This window comes from Rhinoraja longicauda, chromosome 13 (assembly GCF_053455715.1).
Source record: "Rhinoraja longicauda isolate Sanriku21f chromosome 13, sRhiLon1.1, whole genome shotgun sequence".
Lineage (NCBI taxonomy): Eukaryota > Metazoa > Chordata > Chondrichthyes > Rajiformes > Arhynchobatidae > Rhinoraja > Rhinoraja longicauda.
Genome location: NC_135965.1, coordinates 22753177 through 22769164, shown reverse-complemented (window position 1 = coordinate 22769164; position 15988 = coordinate 22753177). Strand labels below are relative to the sequence as shown.

Below are 15988 nucleotides of genomic sequence, written 5' to 3'. Positions count from 1 at the left end.
CAGCTTTCTTTCGCTCACCCTCTCCCCACTACAGTCAGTCTGGAGAAGGGTCCTGACCTGAAACACCACCTGTCCGTGTTCTGCCTGACCTGCTGAGTTGCTCCAACTCTTTGTGCCCTTTTTTGTAAACCAGAATCTGCAGTTCCTTGTTTCTTTAGAGATTTAGGGCGGAAACAGTCCCTTCGGCCCACTGAGTCTGTGCCAACCAGCAACCACCCCATACCCGAGCACTATCCTACACACGAGGGACAATTTTACATCTTACCGAAGCTAATTAACCTACAATATGCACACAATGCTGGAGTAACTCAGCGGGACAGGCATCATCTCTGGAGGAGGAATGGGTGATGTTTCGTGTCGAGACCCTTCTTCAGACTGCAAGTCACGGGAAAGGGAAACGAGAGATATAGATATGCAAGAATGCAAAGCTGTTGTGACTTGGGTGGGGGAGGGACGGCGAGAGAGGGAATGTGGGGCAAGTGAGAGAAATCATCATTCATACCACTGGGCTGTAAGCTGCCCGTGAAATATGAGATGCTGTTCCTCCAATCTGTGTTTAGCCTCATCTGACAATGGAGGAGGCCTATGACAGAAAGGTCAGTGTGGGAATGGAAATGGGAATTAAAGTGTTTAGCAACTGGGAGATCAGGTAGGTTCAGGCGGGCTGAGCGAAGGTGTTCAGCAAAACGATCGACCAGTCTACATCTGGTCTCGCCGATGTATAAGAGTCCACATCTTGAACAACGGATACAGTAGATGAGGTTGGAGGAGGTGCAAGTGAACCTCTGCCTGACCTGAAAGGACTGTCGAGGTCCTTGGACAGAGTCAAGGGCGGAGGTATGTTGCATCTCCTGCGGTTCCAGGAGAAGGTACCTGGGGAGGGGGTGGCTTGGGTGGGAAGGGATGAGTTAACCAGGGAGTTGCAGAGGGAATGGTGGAAAGGGGTGGAGATGGGGAGATGTGACTAGTGGTGGGATCCCGTTGGAGGTGGCAAAATTGTTGGAGGATTATGTGTTGTATGCGACGGTGAATTAACCTACAAACCAGTTATGCCTTTGGAGTGTTGGAAGAAATCGGAGCACCTGGAGAAATCCCATGCGGTCACACAGAGAACGTGCAAACTCCATACAGACAGCACTTGAAGTCAGGATCGAATCCGGGGCTCTAACACAGTAAGGCAGTAATCTACCGCTGCGCTACCATGACATTTCTATATTCTAATTATTTGTTTTTGAGTAGTCACAGTCAGAAACCAAGCAGTTATTCTTACACAGCAAGATCCCACACTCAGGGCGATATGAAAATCACCAGTTTAAGTGTTTAGTTTAGAGATGTAGCATGGAAACAGGCCCTTCGGCCCACCGAGTCCACGTCAACCAGCGATCCACGCACACCAACACTGTCCTGCACACTAGGGACAATTTACAATTAAACCAGGCCAATTAACCTACAAACCTGGACGTCTTGAGTGTAGGAGGAAACTGGAGATTCCAGAGAAGACCCACGCAGGTGACAGGGAGAACGTACAAACTCCATACAGACAGCACCCATGGTCAGGATCGAACCCGGGTCTCTGGTGCTGCAAGGCAACTCGACCGCTGTGCCACCATGCCACTCTGAGGCGCTCCAGTGATGTCAGATAAAGGTTCCACAGACAGAACAGCTTTCTCTTAAAATAAATAACAGACTCACTTACAGGCACAAAGTTCTGGATTCACTCAGCGGGTCAGGCAGCATCTCTGGAGAATATGGGTAGTAGGGTGATGCTTTGGCTTGGGCCCTTCTTCAGACTGATTGTAGATTCAGACTGATTGATTGTAAAAGTGTTATAAAATCACTTTTCCTACAGACTTTTCGTTTAACTAAGGGAGTAGATGGAGTGTCAGCGACATTTGTTTTTACACTGGCGGGGGCCAGAGTGGGGGATGAACCCACATCCAGACCCGGGGGTGAATGTGCTCCCCCTCCGTACCAGAGGCAAGAAGGACAGGCAATTGGTGAGCTGGAAGGAAGGAAAGTGTTGCGTGCGATGGGGACTTGGAAACTGCGGCCAACATTGCAGAGAAAACGTGGGGGGCTTCTTTGAAATTCGAAACAAATCACTAGGCTTTAGTTCAAAGCCTGAGACCCATAGCATTGAATCAGCCATATGTCCCACATCCCAGATAGTTTGCACGCATTCTCCAGGGCTAACATCATCGGAATCCGCAGGCCCAATCACTGCTCTGTGTGCCAGCCCCAACTAACCATTCTGTGGCATCCCTCAATGGCACGGCATTCCCATGCAGGAGTCTGCGCACGACTCCCAGACTCCACGCTGAAGGTACGTTTCTCTCCAGCCTTTATCCCAGAACCAAACAAACAGGTTTCCAGTCTTATCGGCGCTCAGCAAAGTCTTGCAGCGAGTCGGTAAGGCTCTAACATGCACACGCACGCACACACGCACTTGCACACACACGTGCACATGCACACACGCACTCGTACACACGCACACACACACTAAAGCCGCTCCATAAACCCGAGGGCTTGTGGGATCACAGCGGGAGGAAGCACTCAGCCCCTCCAGGGGCAGAGCAGCGCGGGTTCGATCCCGGGTTCAGGCAGTGGCTGAGTACGTTTGTATGCGCACGTATATGTGTGTGTGTGTGAAATTTGCACATTCTCCTTCTGATTGTGGGGGTTCCCTCTCACATCCCAAGACGTGTGGGTTTGTGGGTTAATTGCCTTCTGTAAATTGACCCTGGTGTGTCGAGAAGGAATGAGAATGTGGGGTAAGCTAGAACTGGTGTGAACAGGTGATCGATAGTCAGCATGGATTCAGTGGGCCGAAGGGCCTGTTTCCATGCTGTATCTTTAAACTAAACTAAACCACAGCCTGTTCTTGGACAATCTACAATACAGTCCACAACATGCAAACAGGCCCTTCTGCCCAACTCGTCCATGCTGACCTATAAGCCTTGATGTCAATCCCATTTGCCAGTCTATGAAGAACATAGCACAGTACAGCTCAGGAACAGGCCTTTCAGCCCACAATGTCTGTGCCAAACATGATGCCACGTTAATCTGGTCCCTGCTGCCAGCACGTGATCCATTACCCTCCACTCCCTGTATATCTGTGCGCCCATCCAAAAGACTTTTAAACCACTATCATATCCGCCTCCACCACCACCACTGGCACCACACCTAAAAACACTTGCCCCACACATCACCTTTACACTTTGCCCCTCTCACCTTAAAGCTATGCTCTCTAGTTTTCCACCCTTTGGAAAAAGGTTCTGACCATCTCTGAACACTGAAGAAGACCACCCCGCCCATGCAAGGCCATCTTCAGCTTATCCTGTTAGTTGAAGGATTTTAACAAATGACAAAATTAAGTGGTAGATCAACTTGGTCATGGGGGACTTGAAAAACAGAATCAGGCCCTTTGAGCCACTTGTCATTGCTTCCAAGTTGCCCTAGTGGGAAAAGAGCTTTCCATGTTACCCCAGAGTTATACAGCGACAGACCCGTCCCCACCGGTACTGTACCCCAGTGTTACACAGTAACAGACCCGTCCCCACCGGTACTGTACCCCAGTGTTATACAGTGACTGACCCAACCTGCCGGGATTGTAATCCAGTATTATGCAGTGGGTAGAGTACTGCCGGGACTGTACCCCAGTATTATGCAGTGGGTAGAGTACTGCCGGGACTGTACCCCAGTATTATGCAGTGGGTAGAGTACTGCCGGGACTGTACCCCAGAGTTATACAGTGACAGACCCGTCCCCACCGGTACTGTACTCCAGTGTTATACAGTGACAGACCCAACCTGCCGGGACTGTACTCCAGTATTATGCAGTGGGTAGAGTACTGGTGGGACTGTACTCCAGTATTATGCAGTGGGTAGAGTACTGGTGGGACTGTACTCCAGTATTATGCAGTGGGTAGAGTGCTGGTGGGACTGTACTCCAGTATTATGCAGTGGGTAGAGTACTGCCGGGACTGTACTCCAGTATTATGCAGTGGGTAGAGTACTGGTGGGACTGTACCCCAGTATTATGCAGTGGGTAGAGTACTGCCGGGACTGTACTCCAGTATTATGCAGTGGGTAGAGTACTGGTGGGACTGTACCCCAGTATTATGCAGTGGGTAGAGTACTGCCGGGACTGTACCCCAGTATTATGCGGTGGGTAGAGTACTGGTGGGACTGTACTCCAGTATTATGCGGTGGGTAGAGTACTGGTGGGACTGTACTCCAGTATTATGCAGTGGGTAGAGTACTGCCGGGACTGTACCCCAGTATTATGCAGTGGGTAGAGTACTGGTGGGACTGTACTCCAGTATTATGCGGTGGGTAGAGTAGTGGTGGGACTGATCTGTCGGTGTTATGCACGGTTCTTGATCTGCTGAACATTGAGGGGCTGAGTCCCTCGAACAGGTTGGCAGTGGCACGAGGTGCAAGGGTGATGGTATCCGCTGAGGCTGCTGAGATTGAATGTACAGTCACTAGCAATTTTACTTTTGTTTAGAGATACAGCGTGGAAACAGGCCCTTTGGCCCACCGAGCCTATACTGACCAGCTATCACCCCGCACACTATCCTACACACTAGGGACAATTTACAACTTCTACCAAATCCAACTACCCTACAAGCCTGCACGTCATTGGGTGTGGGAGGAAACCAATGTGGTCACGAGGAGAACGTACAAACTCCGTACAGACAGCACCCTTAATCAGGATCGAACCCCCAGCTCTCTGGCGCTGTGAGGCCGCAACTTTACCGCTGCGCCATTCGATAAAATATTGAATGTGTACAATTTGGATTTTTTAAGTTGCAGGCAGATTTTGCTTTAATATAGCATATGGGTATGTGTGTACATGTATATATTTTATATACGTGTGTATGCGTGTAAAAACAAAAACAGTCCACAACTCTTAATGTATATTAACTCTTAATTTAACTCTTGACTCTTAATAAGGTAAAAGCTGGTAGAACTCTTAATACATCCTAAGTGTATATATTCAATATTATAGGTAGACAGAAGGGTCTCGACCTGAAACGTCACCCATTCCTTCCCTCCAGAGATGCTGCCTGTCCTGCTGAGTTACGCCAGCATTTTGTGTTTATCTTCAATATTATAGGGATGGCACAGTGGTTCAGTGGTAGAGTAGTTGCCTTACAGCTATATATATATATGTATAGATATAAATAATATTTATGCAAATAATTTATTTGGTTATTTATATATTTTTTGCAAATAAAGTCTATTTTGGAAAGATGAAACCTGCCCATTTCCCTCCGCAGATGCTGCCTGACCCGTCGAACTTTGCTTTCTGGTGGAGAGGCTCTTTGTGTGCAGTTACCGAGTGACTAATCCTGGCCGTGGGGAATAACCCATCTGCTCACAGTTACACTGTGCCTAATCCCATCGCAGGGGAGTGTTTAGTGCATTCACAGAAACTTCCAAGCCTCTGCGGTGGCTGGAGGTGTTTAATGCAGTGCAGAGTGTGCAGACGCAGAAGGTGCTGGTTTGAACACAGAACAGGGAAGCTTTGATATTCTGGTAGAGGGGAACATGGCCCTGAATGTTTGATAGAAGCACAACCAGAATCAAATGAAACTCTCCCCTCAAACAGCTCTTATCAACAGCCTTACTCAAGCTGAGAGTACTGTGGAGACAGGACAGGGGTGGAGGCAGATGAAGTTTGGGGGAGGTAGGGGTGAGGAGTTCCAGTAGTTTAGTGCGTGTGTGCAGATTTCAGCCTTTCTCAAGCTAAGAGGACAGGGGAGACAGGACAGGGGTGGAGGCAGATGAAGTTTGGGGGAGGGAGGGGTGAGGAGTTCCAGTAGTTTAGTGCGTGTGTGCAGATTTTTAAAAGAGAGAGAGATTAATCTTGTTACAATTAATCCTCGGTACTGACCTCCCCACCATTGAAGGGATCTAGATCATGACAAAGAAGCAGAATTAGGCCATTCGGCCCATCGAGTGCTCCGCCATTCGATCATGGCTGATCCTACCTTTTCCTCTCAATCCCATTCTCCTGCCTTCTCCCCGCAATCTTTGCGCCCTTACTAATCAAGAATCTGTCAATCTCCACTTTAAAGATACCCAATGACTTGGCCTCCACCGCCGTCTATGGCAATGAATTCCACAGATTCGCCACCCTCTGGCTAAATAAATTCCTCCTCGTCTCCTTTCTGAAGGTATGTCCATTTATTCTGAGGCTGTGCCCTCTGGTCTTAGACGCTCCCACTACAGGAGAGCCCCACACCACCCCAGCCATGCTCTTGTCTCGCTGCTACCATCGGGAAGAAGATACAGGAGCCCGAGGACCATGACCTCCAAGTTTAAGAACAACTTCTTCCCAGCAGCCAGTAGGCTTTGGAACCTTGCACAACACTAACCTCAGCAGCTATGATCTTCTATGGACTTTGGAAAACACAGAGTGCTTAAACACCTCTCGAAACACACCCCTCATCCTCTTGCGCTCCAAAGAATAAAGCCCTAGCCTGCCCAATCACATCCTTGTAAATCTTCTCTGCACCCTTTCCAGCTTAACAATATCTTTCCTATAACAGGGTGACCAAGACTGAACACAATACTCGAAATGTGGCATCAGCAATGTCATGTACAACTGTAACATGACCTCCCAGCTTCTATACTCAATAACCCAACTGATGAAGGCCAATGTGCAGAAAGCCTTCTTCACCACCCTATCAAACTGTGACACCACTGTCAAGGAACTATCCCATCCATCCTTCCCTCATCTTCTCATAGAACATAGATAGGTGATATTTCGGATCAGACGTTTCAGATCAGGACCTTTCTTCAGACTTTTCTATCCATGTGTCACACTTTTTGTCTTTTCATCTCTGGCCTTGGTCCAGTCATCTGCCTTTCAAAGCTCCTCCCTCACCTCACCAGTATCCACCTATCACTCACCAGGCTTTGTCCTGACCTCACCTCCGGCGATGCTGCCTGACCCGCTGAGTTACTCCAGCGCATTGTGTCTTTTTCCACTAGTGGGAGTCTAGCACAAGAGGGCACAGCCTCGGAATAAAATGGAGATGAGGAGGAATTTCTTTAGCCAAAGGGTGGTGAACCTGTGGACTTCATTGCCATAGACAGCGGTGGAGACCAAGTCATTGGGTATTTCTAAAGCGGAGGTTGATAGGTTCTTGATTAGTAAGGGTGTCAGGGGTTACGGGGAGAAGGCAGGTGGATGGAGTTGAGAGGGAAAGATAGGCCAAATGCCCCAACTCTGCTCCTATGACTTATGAGCGTGTTTCACTTGTGCCGGGTGCTAATTAAAGGTCTTTGACCTGAAACCTTAACTCTGGTCTCTGTTTCTGCAGATGCTTCCAGGCCCACTGAGAGTTTTGAGCGCCTTCTATTTATAATCCACATGAGACAGTCATAAAGTCATATAGCATGGGAAAGGGCTATTCAGCCCAACTTGCTTATGCTGACCAACATACCCGCATATGGCCCATATCCGCCGAAACCTTGTGTAAGATGGAACTGCAGATGCTGGTTTAAACCAGTCTGAAGAAGGGTCACCAATTCCTTCTCTCCAGATGCTGCATGTCCCGCTGAGTTACTCCAGCTTTTTGTGTCTATCTCCCCTCTAAACCTTTCCTATCCATGTCCCTGTCTAAATGTCTCTTAAACATTATCTGCCTCAACTACCTCCTCCGGCAGCTCATTCCGTATACCCATTATACCTTGGTGAAAGAAAGTTGCCGCTCAGGTTCCTAACAAATCTTTCACCTTAAACCCATGTCCTCTAGTTCTCAATTCTCCTACTTTGGGTAAAAGACTCAGTGCGTTTACCCAGTCTATTCCTCTCATGATTTTATACACCTCTATAAGATCACCCCTCTGCCTCCAGCACTCCAAGGGATAAAGCCCTAGCCTGCCCAACCTCTCCCTGTAGTTCAGGCCCTCGGGTCCTATAGAAAGTAGATGCACTGTAGAACGCATCCCGACTGGTTGCATCGTGGCCTGGTACGGCAATTTCAAAGCACAGGAGCCTGCTTTCACCCGATCTATTCCACTCGTGATCGTGTTCGTCTCTTGATCTCCGGTTTCATTTCTGGGTTAGCCACGCTGCTCACAAAGGTTTTATTGAGGTCATAGAAGGATCTGAAACAAATGCTCCACAAAGCTCACCTGAGCTGACCCAACAGAACCAGCCCACACCGCATCGCAACGCCTAGCCTCCCCCTGTGGGCCAGACTGCAGATTGATAACCGGCTGTCTACCCACCCTGCTGGAGCAATTAGGCTTGTATACACTGGAATTCAGAAGGATGAGGGGGGATCTTATTGAAACATATAAGATAATTAGGGGATTGGACACATTAGAGGCAGGAAACATGTTCCCAATGTTAGGGGTCCAGAACAAGGGGCCACAGTTTAAGAATAAGGGGTAGGCCATTTAGAACGGAGATGAGGAAGAACTTTTTCAGTCAGAGAGTGGTGAAGGTGTGGAATTCTCTGCCTCAGAAGGCAGTGGATGCCAGTTCGTTGGATGCTTTCAAGAGAGAGCTGGATAGAGCTCTTAAGGATAGCGGAGTGAGGGGGTATGGGGAGAAGGCAGGAACGGGGTACTGATTGAGAGTGATCAGCCATGATCGCATTGAATGGCGGTGCTGGCTCGAAGGGCTGAATGGCCTCCTGCTGCACCTATTGTCTATTGTCTATTGTCACCCCGGTCCTGTTCTCTGCAATCGGCTGGTGAGACACTCCCTCATCTCCCCACTCCAAGGACCAGTCTCACTCCCTCATCTCCCCACTCCCACCAGGCAAGGTTGCACAAAGGACACAAAGTGCTGGAGCAACTCAGTAGGGCCAGGCAGCAACTCTGGAGAACATGGGCAGACCCACCTACACTTCACGCTGCCTCGGCAAAGCCACCGGCATAACCAAGGACCAGTCTCACTCCCTCTTTTCCCCTCTCCCATCAGGCAAGGGGCACAGAAGTGTGAAAACGCACATCTCCAGATTCAGGGACGGTTTCTTCCTAGCTGTTATCAGGCAACTGAACCGTCCTTATCAACAACTAGAGAACGGTCCTGACCTCCCATCTACCTCATTGAAGACCCTCAGACTATCTTTAATCAGACTTTACTGGACTTTATCTTGCACTAAACGTTATTCCCTTTACCCTGTGTCTGTACACTGTGGACACCTCAATTGTAATCATGTGTAGTCTTTTTGTTGATCGTATAGCATGCAACAAAAAAGCTTTTCCCTGTACCTCGGTACATGTGACAATAAACTAAACCTAAGCTAAACCTAAGCTAAGCCAAGCTAAACTAAGATATACTAAGCTAAACTCTGTGCCAACTGACTTGTTATTGGTGGCAGCTAACTCTACTCTGGCAGGGTGCGGGTGTGAGGGAAATGTGGAAACAAGGTGTAGCCACATTTCCAGCTGTTTCTGAGGTTGCTTTGAAAGGTATTGCAGTCTTCCATCGCCCTCCCTCCCTCCCTCCCTCCCTCAAACGCACACAATGCACAAAAGCAAGCCAAAGATCACAGCTGACCGCGAATCCTTGAAGCAGGAGAAATTCCTCGGCACAAACCAGCAGGTCCTTGCATTCCAATTCACCAGAGATAACCTGCTCATGGTACCAGACCCTCGTGCCAGCACGTGGACTTCACAGGTGCCTCTCCGACCTTGCTAAAAGGACGGATTCATGAAGTGTATCTCCTCTGAATATCTCAGCCAGCCCAGAGCCCATTGCAGATATATAACATAACAAAGGAAAGAGGCAAATGTGGTTTCCAAGTCTAGTATTGTTTGTTGGCTTCGGTTACAAAACCTCGTAACCAGAACATAATAATCCTCACAATCCATCCAATTTTCATCTGCCAGGAATGGGCAAGAAAGACACTATTCTTCTTCCTTCCAAAGACAATCAACTCCACTCAAGTCAACTCCATTCCTTAAGAAATAGGTACAAGGAACTGCAGGTGCTGGAATCTTCCTTGATATTCAAAGTGCTGGAGTAACTCAGTGAGGCAGGCAGTTTATCTTGGCATCATGTTTATTAACACAGACATTGTGGGTCGAAGGGCCTGTTCCTGTGCTGTACTGTTCTAAAGATAGACAGTGCTGGAGTAACTCAGCGGGTCAGGCAACATCTCTGGAGAAACACGATGGGTAGACAGAATGCAGAAGGGTCCCGACCCGCAATATCACCCATCCTTTTTCTCCAGAGATGGGATGGTGTAGAGAGAGGAAGGTTCACTCTGTGTCTGACCCCAGGCGCGTGTGATGGGACGGTGTGTGGCTAACCCTGCTAGTGTGTGATGGGATGGGAAGGGGGGAGGTTCTCTCTGTGTCTGACCCCAGGCGCGTGTGATGGGACGGTGTGTGGCTAACCCTGGTAGTGTGTGATGGGACGGGGTGGGGGGAGGTTCTCTCTGTGTCTGACCCCAGGCGTGTGTGATGGGACGGTGTGTGGCTAACCCTGCTAGTGTGTGATGGGATGGGGTGGGGGGAGGTTCTCTCTGTGTCTGACCCCAGGCGCGTGTGATGGGACGGTGTGTGGCTAACCCTGGTAGTGTATGATGGGACGGGGTGGGGGGAGGTTCTCTCTGTGTGTCTAACCCTGGAGAAAGGGGGAGGGGGAGGGTGAGGGGAAGTGGTTCAAGTTGGGTCTTGCATCTCATTGCCTGCCCCGTGATAGTCCTGCAGGCACTACCCCACACCGTTGTGTGTCTACCTTCATGCCCTGACATTCCACCAGCACCCCCCCAGCCTTGGCCCCGAGTCAAAGCAAAATATTTCTGCAACAGACTTATTTTTGTTGAGTGGGGTGGGTTGAAGTGAAGTCGTGTGATCCACAAGACTATTATCTCCTCAGTCAACCCCAGTTTCCAGCTCCCTGGCAAAACTTGCCAACGGTCGTCGCTTCAAAATTAAACTTCTGTAAGAATTCCCGGCTTTGGCAAGATCAGCCTCCTGGAATGTCTGACATTTTTCATAACCATCTCATCCCGTTCGGATCAGGACTGAATGTCATGGTTCACTGCTCGAAACACACGGAAAATACTGCACCTCGCCTCTCCCCACCTCCCACCTCTCCCCACCTCTCCCCACCTCCCACCCACCCCGCCAAATAAAATCCATGCAATAAAAGAACTGGTAAACCAGACACAACATGTCGATTTTTTAAATTAAAAATACAGTCCACCATGTCCCTCCAATAGTCTTGCAGCATTTCAGTTTGGAAAAGTTCTCATTTCCACACGACTGGAGGCAGACAGAATGGTAGTGCTGTCAATCCCTGCCTGCCTGTCTACTCCTCTCTCCAATATGACCCATGCATCCAGATTTTATTTTTGAAAGCCAGATTCTCTTCAGGCTGTGTCTCGGGGGGGGGGGGGGGGGGGGGGGACCTAATGCTTTCTGAAGAGATATCCTAACTCCAGCTATTCACAGTCTCACACACACACACACACACACACACAGTCTCTATCTGACTCTCCTTCTCTCAGTCTGTCTCGCTCCCTCCCTATCCGTCTGTCTGCCTCCCTCTCTCTCTCTCTGCCTCCCTCTCTCTCTGTGTCTGCCTCCCTCTCTATCATCTCTCATCTGTCGGTCTCTCTGTCTTCCTCTCTGCCTCCCTGTCTGCCAGCCTCTGCCTCTCTCTCCATCTGCCTTCTCTCTGTCTGTCTCTGTCTCTCTCTCTCTCTCTGTGTCTGCCTCTCGCCGTCTGCCTGTCCCTACCTCTGTCTCTCTCTGTCTATCTCCCCGTCCGTCTCTGTCTCTCTCCCTGTCTGTCTCTCTTTCCCTCTCTCTCTCTCTCTCTCTCTCTCTCTCTTTCTGTCCCTGTCCGCCTCTCCCCCTCTCCCTGTCCCTGTCTCCCTTTCTCCGTCTGCCTCTATTTCCCTCTGTCTCTCCCCCTCTCTCTCTCTCACACCCACACCGACCGTCTGCTACTGAAGTCTGACCCTTCCAACCATTATCAAACAATCTCCAGCCTCCGGACATAATTTTCGCTCTTTCTCTTTCCCTCCCTCCCTCTTTCTCTCTCTCCCTCTCTGTCCAACACCATTGAAATACCAACATTATTTTTTTTTTCACCTTTCCAGCTCGACTTCATATTTACTTTGACGCGAGAAAAATAAAGGAATTTGGGGGGGGGGGGTGGGGGGGAGGTGGTGAGAAGAGAAATGTCTTAAAATGTCTTACGATCTTGTGTTTCCCCCCCCCCCCAACCCCCACAAATAAGTCTGAGTTTGGGCTTTGGCCAGGCCGGGCTCTGACTCACGTCTCTGTCAAGGAGCCGAAATCGACACAAATCCCCCATTTCATCCCCCCCTTTTTTTTCCACCCCTCCTTCGGAATTAGGAGTCCGTCTGGAATGCAGGAGTATGTTGGGAATGCAAGAAGTGGACACACACACTCTCTCTCTCTCTCTCTCTAGATATCCCTCGCAAATATTATTTTTAGAAGTAATTTTATACATTAAAATAAAATCACCAGCTGCAACAATTGGGAAGGGAGGGGGGGGGGGGGAGGGAGGGAGGAATGGGTGTAGAAAAGAAAATCACTGCAGTTTCTTTTTATTACACTAAAACCCAGAGTTAATACAAAATACGTGGCAATACAGCCCCATGACATCGAGGACGCTTTTTTTTTAAAAACCCACTCGAGTGACTCCTGGTCTCAAGAAGACCGCTCCCCCCCCCCCCTCTTAAATAATAGGGAGAGAAAAGTGGGGAGAGACATCTACAAGCAAACTTTTATATGCGATGGAAGCAAAATTCCTATTGCGACCGCACACCTCAAACTGAGAAGTGAGTGACTTCTACCTGAAACATTTCAACCCCCTCTCCCCACCAACCCATAAAAAAGTGGGGAGGTAATAAAAAAAAGGGGGGTTGAAAAGTTGAGGAATAATTCATTGATTCTTTTGTTTTAAAGGATTGACACCCAACAAATGCCAAGAACCCAATCCCCCCCGATCCCCGCTCCAGCTCAGCAGCGAAAGAGTCGAGAAGAAAAAAGTCACACACACACACACAAAAGTTTTAAACTTTGGTAACTTTTTTTCCCCTCTCCGTCCCCCTTATCTGTGTATCTCGCTCGCCTCTCCGCCAGGAAAACTCCACAGCTCCCCCTCTCCCCCTCTCCCCCTCTCTCTCAATCTCTCCCTCTCTCTCACACACAGAAAAATTCCAAGCTTAATTCCATGAAAAGAAGATTAAAAAAGGATGTACATTTCAGCCCCACTGTAACAACAATCCTCTCATTCCTTCCCCCCCCCCCCACCCTCCCAAAGGGGTTTGTTCTGCTGGTTTGAGATCTCTTACCTTGGTTTCTGAGTGTGTGTGTGTATTAATTCCTGGGATCTCAGTTCCCTTTATCCCCCCGGCCGTTTACAAATGCCCTCGGTTATGGATACCCGTGCTGGGGAGGTGAGCTGGGAAAAAGAACAGCCTTCGCCATGTTACTGTCGAAGGCACTCGCACTGCCAGAGTCCCAGCCTATGCTACCGTATTCCGGCTAATACACACTCCAGTTAAAAAAACAAAGGGAGACTTGCGTCTCTGTAGCGCCCTCTCAGCAGCTCGAGTTTGAAAGCTTCAAATTAACTAGGAGCAATCATCACGAGCAACTTCGCCTGGACCCATCCATAATTGAAGCAATGGGCAAGAAAGCCTCTACTTCCTTGGACAATAGACAATAGGTGCAGGAGGAGGCCATTCGGCCCTTCGAGCCAGCACCGCCATTCAATGTGATCATGGCTGATCATTATCAATCAGTACCCCGTTCCTGCCTTCTCCCCATACCCCCTGACTCCGCTATCCTTAAGAGCTCTATCCAGCTCTCTCTTGAATGCATTCAGAGAATTGGCCTCCACTGCCTTCTGAGGCAGAGAATTTCACAGATTCACAACTCTCTGACTGAAAAAAGTTTTTCCTCATCTCAGTTCTAAATGGCCTACCCCTTATTCTTAAACTGTGGCCCCTTGTTCTGGACTCCCCCAACATTGGGAACATGTTTCCTGCCTCTAACGTGTCCAACCCCTTAATAATCTTATACGTTTCGATAAGATCTCTTCTCATTCTTCTAAATTCCAGTGTATACAAGCCTAGTCGCTCCAGTCTTTCAACATACAACAGTCCCGCCATTCTGGGAATTAACCTAGTAAATTTACGCTGCACACCCTCAATAGCAAGAATATCCATCCTCAAATTTGGAGACCAAAACTGCACACAGTACTTCAGGTGCGGTCTCACTAGGGCCCTGTACAACTGCAGAAGGACCTCTTTGCTCCTATACTCAACTCCTCTTGTTATGAAGGCCAACATTCCATTGGCTTTCTTCACTGCCTGCTGTACCTGCATGCTTCCTTTCAGTGACTGATGCACTAGGACACCCAGATCTCGTTGTACGTTCCCTGTTCCTAACTTAACACCATTCAGATAATACTCTGCCTTCTTATTCTTACCACCAAAGTGGATAACCTCACACTTATCCACATTAAACTGCATCTGCCATGCATCCGCCCACTCACACAACCTGTCCAAGTCACCCTGCAACCTCATAGCATCTTCCTCACAGTTCACACTACCACCCAGCTTTGTATCATCTGCAAATTTGCTAATGGTACTTTTAATCCCTTCATCCAAGTCATTAATGTATATTGTAAATAGCTGCGATCCCAGCACCGAGCCTTGCGGTACCCCACTAGTTACTGCCTGCCATTCTGAAAGGAACCCATTTATCCCCAATCTTTGCTTTCTGTCTGTCAACCAATTTTCTATCCATGTCAGTACCCTACCTCCAATACCATGTGCTCTAATTTTGCCCACTAATCTCCTATGTGGAACCTTGTCGAAGGCTTTCTGAAAGTCAAGGTACACCACATCTACCGGCTCTCCCCTGTCAATTTTCCTAGTTACATCCTCAAAGAATTCCAGAAGATTAGTCAAGCATGATTTCCCCTTCGTAAATCCATGCTTGGAAGGCTTAAGACGTTCGGCATGACCCCGTCATCAACTCTCACCAACTTCTACAGGAGCGATGGAGAAAGCATTTAATTGGGATGCATCATGGACTGGCTTGGGAACAGCTCCACAAGATCGCAAGATATTGCTGAGAGTTGTGGACACAGCCCAGACCATCACGCAAACCAACCTCCCTTCCATTGACTACATGTACACCTCACGCTGCCTCGGGAAGGCCACCAGCACAATCGAACGCCAGCCTCACCCTGCTCACTCCCTCCTCTCTACAAAGATATAACATTTGAAGTCTGATTAAAGATAGTCCGAGGGTCTTCATTGAGGTAGATGGGAGGTCAGGACCACACTCTAACTGGTGAGAAGATGGCTCAGTTGCCTGCTGACAGCTCCAAGTCTCACCATCCTGAATATGTCTCCAATCCTTCACTGCAAATCGCTCTAATTCCTCACTTTAAATTCATGCTGCCTCGGCAAGGCCATTAGCATAGTCAAGGATCAGTCTCACCCCGGTCACTCCTTCTTTTCCGTCTCGCCCCGGTCACTCCCTCTTCTCCCCTCTCCCATCAGGCAAGAGGTACAGAAGTGTGATAACGCACACCTCCAAATTCAGGGACAGTTTCTTCCCAGCTGTTATCAGGCAACTCAACCATCCTCTTACCAGCTAAGGTGGCCCTGACCCCCTACCTACCTCATTGGAGACCGTTGGACTATCTTTGATTGGACTTTACTGGACTTAATCTTGCACTAGACGTTATTCACGTTATTCTCTTTATCATGTACACAGTGGATGGCTCAATTGGAATCACGTATATTATTTCTGCTGACTGGTTAGCACACAAAAGCTTTTCGCTGTACCTCGGTACACGTGACAATAAATTAAACTCAACTAAACTAGATGACGTTTTGGTTCTTTAGACTAAGCAAGAATGAAGAACTGGCTAATATCTATATATCGAGGGTGTTGAGCCAAAACGTCACTTGTCCATGTTCTCCTGAGATGCTGCCTGACCCGCTGAG

General features: G+C 48.7%; 1 long non-coding RNA gene across 1 annotated transcript in view; it reads right to left on the bottom strand.

Moving 5' to 3' along the window:
* The window catches only part of LOC144599171 (uncharacterized), a 59123-nt gene extending 45674 nt beyond the window's left edge, over window positions 1-13449 (bottom strand). The window contains exon 1 of the long non-coding RNA XR_013547973.1: window positions 13313-13449. This is a non-coding gene — a long non-coding RNA (uncharacterized LOC144599171). The remainder of the gene's footprint in view (window positions 1-13312) is intronic.
* Between the last annotated feature and the right edge of the window lie 2539 nt (window positions 13450-15988).